The sequence below is a fragment of the Odontesthes bonariensis genome, chromosome 12 (assembly GCF_027942865.1).
Source record: "Odontesthes bonariensis isolate fOdoBon6 chromosome 12, fOdoBon6.hap1, whole genome shotgun sequence".
In the NCBI taxonomy this organism is placed as follows: Eukaryota; Metazoa; Chordata; class Actinopteri; order Atheriniformes; family Atherinopsidae; genus Odontesthes; species Odontesthes bonariensis.
This window is the reverse complement of record NC_134517.1, coordinates 13,002,369-13,009,020: the sequence shown is the minus strand read 5'-3', so window position 1 is coordinate 13,009,020 and position 6,652 is coordinate 13,002,369. Positions and strand designations below refer to the sequence as shown.

At 38.3% G+C, this 6,652-nt stretch overlaps 1 pseudogene; it reads left to right on the top strand.

The window, feature by feature from the left end:
• Window positions 1-5,427: 5,427 nt before the first annotated feature.
• LOC142396105 (glycerol kinase-like) overlaps window positions 5,428-6,652 on the top strand; it is a 37,714-nt pseudogene continuing 36,489 nt past the window's right edge.

Here is a 6,652-nt window from a genome sequence, read left to right as displayed (position 1 = left end):
ATGCTGACATGTTTGTACCAGTAACCTTGGATGAAAAGGTGAATGTTACTGATGTGCCTGTCATACCTCAGCCACAAGTTGTTAGGCCTAAACAAAGCAGAGAAACCCAAAGGGATGAGATCTTTTTGGATGTTGGTGAACCAGTCAATTTGTATCGGCTGCTGATCAAAATGAAGCAGGACTGGTACAGCCTCAATGTCATGCTCTGACAAATGGTTCTCAGGATTAAATTGTAAACATTATGCAGAGACAAAATGACATCGCTGCTCTGCTGGTTCAACAAAATCTAAGCTCTGTCCTTCCATCAAGAAATATCCCTGTGTTTTGAAAATGGAGTGAAGGAGAAAACGTCTAATTGGAATGATCGTTTACATTTTCTTGAACAATACACCAGGGGGGAACCAAGGAACGGTGCACAGTTGTCAACACTTACCTTCAGAGATGGGATATAACAAGGCCAAAATTCTTCTAGCAGAGCATTTTGGAAATGAATACAAAATTGCAAGTGCTTATATGTAAAATATTCTTGACTAGACACCTGTTAAATGTGAAGATGTCTCTTTCAAAAGAGTAATACATTTGCATCACAAAATCGTTCTCCAGGAAAAAGTCAGAGCTCACAATCGCTTGGCGCTATTTTCTCTCCCTTTGTATCACTGCGTGCTGCCGACAGCCCGCCTGTTACGGTGTTTATTCTTTTGAACGCATATTGTTTTGAGAAACAAAATGCTTTATTTTTTAAACCCCAGCCAACTAGCCGGACTACCTTCGTCAACACTAAAATGAGGCTGGAACTCGGCTCACAGGACGCAGCGGGGTGTAAGAAAATGTTCATAAATGATATTGCTAATATGGGATGTCATACAGCTTCATGTCAAAAGAGGCGAACTATCCCTTTAAGTTAAGAACATCTGTGGCTTGATATGTATGTATCCACACTCATTTTGTGCTATATCCATAACCAACTGGTGCATTCGGGGAGGAATCGCATGCTGTCCAGGTTACGGCAAAAATACTGGATCAGTCACGCAAACTCTAGTAAGGTAGTAAGGTAATATCCGACTGATTGAGCAGAAGATGGCTGACTTACCTGAAGAGAGGGTGCTGCCTGAAAAGGCTCCTTTTACAAAGGTGGGAATTGATTATTTTGGCCCTATTGAGAGGCAGAAGTCATCTTAAAAGATATGGAGTGCTTTTAGCCGTGCTGTGCATCTGGAAGTAGCTTATACAGACTCCTGTATGAATGCAATTCAGAGGTTTATCTGTAGACGAGGTCCAGTCTCGGCTATCAGACCGGATAATGGCACAAATTTTGTTGGAGATGAAGGAAAGTCTGGCTGCTCTGAATCATAGCAAAATTCAAAGGGCTTTTGTTCAGGATGGTGTTAAAATTGGCTTTGTTCTTAGACATTATGAATGCATATTAAATAGTCCATGTTCCTAGTTTGCACTTTTTCACTCTGCGCATATGGTCACACAATATATGACCTTAAATGGTCCAAGACTCTAAGATAGCATAGCGAGACTAAACAATTAGTCCGGGAAAGCAGATGCACGTTTAAAACAACATTCACACACACACACACATTGTTTGTCTTATCCAAAGAACATGATGAAGACGGTGTTTAACCTGCTCATGTCCAATTATCCTCTGTCCAGTGTAAGTCCTTTGTGAAATAATATTAATAATAATAATAATGTTTCCGGAAATCGGGGCTCGGTCTCACGGATGTCCTGCGAGAGCTCTGTCCCTCCGAGTCCAGCGCTGCTATACTTCACTTGTGACCACCAATAAATACTTTGTTTAACTTAAGATTTCTCCAGCTTGTTCTTGGGCTTCCAATGAAAGAATCGAGCTAACAATGGCATGAAATGGAGCTTCAACACACCAGCAGCTTCCCATCCAGGTGGTGTTTGGGAACATCTGATTCGTTCAGTGAAAAGTGTTCTCACTTCAGTACTGAAACAACCAACTCTGGATGATGAAGGGCTCCAGACCGTCTTCTGTGAGGATGAGGTAATTTTGAACGACAGACCCATCTCAAATGTCTCAGATGATCCAGATGAATTAGAAGCTCTTACACCAAGTCACATTTTAATGTTGAAAGGAAAACCGATCAAGCCACCGTTCATGAGAATGGCATCAAGGCGTAAAAAGAACAACTTTACAGGCTCTGCGGTTGAAGTTCTGCTTTCAGAGATCCAAAAAGGAAAATCTGTCATTTTTAGCAGTGTCAGCAGTGGAATTATAATTACAAGTACTGTTAATTCTGTGTCACCTGTCATTTATAATGTCACGGAAATGAAGAAGAAGTGGTTTGATATGAAAATGGCTTAAAAAAAACAACATCTCGCCATATCAAATCAGGTTCTAAAGATACTTCTAAAGCTGCTGTACTTGATGATACATTATTGATAATAGTGAGAAGGATGCCATTGATCTTCTCTCTGATTTAAAAAAAAAAAAAAGAAAAATTTGTAGTATCCGGGTAACAAAAGACTTTGGGTTCCGGGGGGAGTATGGTTCCAAAGCTGAAATTTAAAGAAATAGACGGAAGGGCACACAGGAAACTTCACCCGGCCCGGACACGGAAAGGATTGACAGATTGATAACTGGAGTTTTGCTGGAGTAAAATTTAGGTAGCTGTCCTCTGTAATATCTACACATGGCGGTGAAGAAAAAGATGATTGAATAACTCTTTAAATCTGGTTACTGTATTATCTGATGGACACCTTTGAAGACTCTTTAGCATTTCTTCAGTGGTTTGGATTGTTTTTTAGTGATAGTATAGTGTGTCTTGGCAGGAGATAGATGTTCCAGCCCTCAGCTTTTCCATATGAATACCTAAAAACTGGAATGAACTACCCTGAGAGCTTGCTAGGAAAAAAAGTCCCAGTCTTGGCCAGAGTTTGACTCACTTGGCTCCTAAACACCTTAAGAAAAACACCTTCAAAGCACTGGAAGCAAACACACTGGACATAAGGAGAGTTTGCTGTAGTAAAGTTTATTCAGAAAAAGGAATGGAAAAAGTATGGTACAGCATGGTACAGCTTTTATACATTCAATTTCTGGTTAAGCCCTGCCTTTTCTCCCTGGCAACAATTGGACCACAACCAACACTTTTCCCTTATTGGTTTGGTTTTTGGCCAATATCTCAAATTCTTATCTGAGGTAATGGTGTCATGTGACAAAACTGGTTCCAACCGGTTCCAACCTGTACCAAGCAACTCCAAACTGCCCTTAAACTGGTTTTTCACCACAGTTTTGGGGCCAAAACCCACTGCCCTTTTTAAACTTGACTTCTCGTTTATTAATTCATATTTTCATAATCCACTCAGTACATTTTTATAATACATTTGAGTTAGAGAAATGAGCCCTTACTTCATAATAACAATAAAATGACTACCTTACTTCAAAATGTTGTGGAGTACACAGTATTACATCAGACAAATATAGAGCACACACTATAATGAGGGAGGGTGAACGTGTCGGCAGGAGAAATGGACAAGAGAGTGTACAGCAGTTTGTTGTTTTATTTAAAAATTGAAGAACCTATAAATGTAGTTGCCACCCCTTTAGTTTTACAATTAATGCTTTTCTCATTGCTCTGTGTTTTTAATAGGGAGATTCCTCACAAAGACCAATAAAGGTTTGTTCAATCCATATCATTAGAAATAGGAGGGAGACTGTGTATGAACTCCAAACCTATTGCAACAGCTGCATCAGGAAATTAATGGTACAGCAAGATTTACGCATACTCAAGGGTAGGCTGAAGGTATTATTTCCTAAAAGATATTGCACACTATATGATGTGTGAGGACTTTTTAAATATGGAACAACACACAAACCTATTAATGTGCTCATCAAATATAAAAACACTACAAAACTGTTTTTCTTTTTTTCTTTTTGCTGAATGAAGTATTTCTCTTTGCATCATGTCAAAACATGCACTACAGTATATAATAAAATAGTATTATATAATAAAAGTTGGCCCTTGAAGAGAGAGAGGGGACTCTGACACTTACATTTGTCTACTCATCCATGCATTCATCTCCAGTAGACTCGATTACTGTAACGCTCTTTTAACTGGACTTCCCAAAAAGAGCATTAAACATCTGCAGCTCATCCAGAACGCTGCTGCTAGAGTTTTAACCAGGACTAAGAGATCTGAACACATCACACCAGTTTTAAAATCTTTACACTGGCTTCCAGTCAGTCACAGAATATATTTTAAAAGCCTGCTGATGGTTTACAAATCCCAAAACGGTTTAGGCCCAAAATACATCTGTGATATGTTCAGAGAATATAAACCCAGCAGAGCTCTTAGATCCCAGGACTCAGGCCAGCTGGTCCAGTCCAGAGTCCAGACTAAACATGGAGAAGCAGCATTTAGCTGTTAAGCTGCAAACAAGTGGAACAAACTGCCAGTGGAGATTAAACTTTCACCAAATGTAAACATTTTTAAATCCAGGTTAAAAACATTTCTTTTCTCATGTGTCTATGCATGAAATCTGCACGCTATCTTTTAACTTATCTAGACTGTTGCTTGTTTTTAAATTCATTTAAATGATTTTATTTGTTTCTCTTTATATTCTTTTATGTGTTTTAATGCTTCTTCCACTCCCTGCTGCAATGCATTTATTTTATGTAAAGCACTTTGAATTGTTTGTACATGAAATGTGCTATATAAATAAATTTGATTTGATTTGATTTTAAGGATTTAGTGCAAACAGTTGGTTAATTTTGGATGCTGACACGAGCGTTAACTTGCCATGTCTGTTTTCCCTTCTGAGCAATTTCAGCTACACGCAAGCATTGACAATAATCTCCTAACTATGCTTAGGCGGTAACTGGTTACAATTTGAGTGATTTTGAAGTAGACCAATGGCAAGCATTAAGAGACAAGCCAGAAAACACTTAAGTGGGACATAAGGACATTATGTTCTGTATAACTTCACTGACATAATCTCAGCAGTGCTTCATTAATTCTTAGATTAATGAACAATCTATTGTTGTGATGTAATATATCAGTGTCCCCTGTCCTGTTTCAGTAGGTCGGTTTTGAGCAGCTACTGTCCAACTGTGGTTTATCTTATCACCAGCTTAAACAGAAAAGGCAGTCAGCTGGATAAAGTTCTTTACTAAGGGTTAAGGATCAACCGTTTGTGACTGAGGTTCCAGTCTAACATTATGATTCTGCCCCGAACCTGATTGGCCGGTAGTTGAACGACACCTACTAGCCAGCAGCCAATCGTTCCCCGAACAGGGTGCGATTCCGGTAAATTGGAGTGGCGTTAATAGAAGACAAGACACTCTTTCCGGAGAACTCAGGTCTCTACTGGTGGCATTCAGCGACCCCCCACCTCCCCCTCCTTTAATCTGTTTTTATTTTTCAATTTACGTATTTTCTTGTGTTTTATAAGCGAATATAAGGATGGAACCACTGGTTGCTGCCATTGACCAGGGCACGAGCTCGACGAGGTTTCTGGTGAGCGTCAACGTGCATATTACACAGAGTAACTCCCCTTAAAATGCATCTTCGTTTTACTTTCCTTCGGCATGTACTTACTTATTTTACCACACAGGTGTTGCCACAAAAGACTGAATGCAAGCGTAAACGGTAACTCCGTCAAACTTCGGTAAATTAAGTTGAGACATATTAGAATATTCGTAAATAGAGTATTATGAATCTGAATCCCTCCGGTCTAAAAGGACATTACAGATCTCCAAAGCGTCAGTCATTCTACTCAGTCGTCATATCATGTGTCCACATATGTTATTGTAAATACTAACAACGGGCAACTAAAAGTTTGTAAAAGAAAATATGGTAGCCTGTTGGTATGAAATTTCAAAATGTTGTTGTTTTACTGTTCTCAAAAATGATGCTATTTGACCAATTCAAAATAACAAATTTCTGATTCTGTACTGCCAGGGTGCTTGCGCAAGTCTTGAAAGTCTTAATAAGTATGGAATTTTGAAGCACTGTTTTCCAGACCTTGAAAAGTCTTGAATTTTGCGTGAAAGTTTTAATAAAGTATGGAAAATAAATGTATGGTAGAATTTTACAGTATGCTCAAAGGCATTGTGAAATGAGAAATAGGAAGGTAGGATATAAAACTATAATTTTACTAACTGGTCACGTACTGTATTAACCTAATGGGATGAGATGTGAGTGAAGAGACTGAATTCTACATACATTCATCCATCCATTCATTTTTTTAATAGATAGTTTTTGTGACACTTGTTTGATGTGAAATTCATGTACTTGTGATTTTCATGTTTTGAAACGTTTTCATCAGTAAAAGCATAATTTACTGTGAATAATGCATTTGTTCATTGAATACTAGCCTATAAAAATGAACATTTCTAATAAACACAGTTGGCACAATCTCAACCAATGAAGTAGGCAGTAGGCACACAAGTTACAAGTACATAAAGTTAAGGTCTTGGGGAAAAAAAGTATCAGTTTTAAAAAAGTCTGGAATTTTAATTTGGAAAAAGAGCAAGCTCCCTGAATGTGTAAGAGTTGGATAAATCAGAGCCATGTCCTAGAAGTGGGTTAATGGCAACAAACCGCTTTATGTATTCATAGTTTATTTTTAAACTTTGAATACGTTGAAACTACATCTTATCTAAAGATGGGAATTTAGA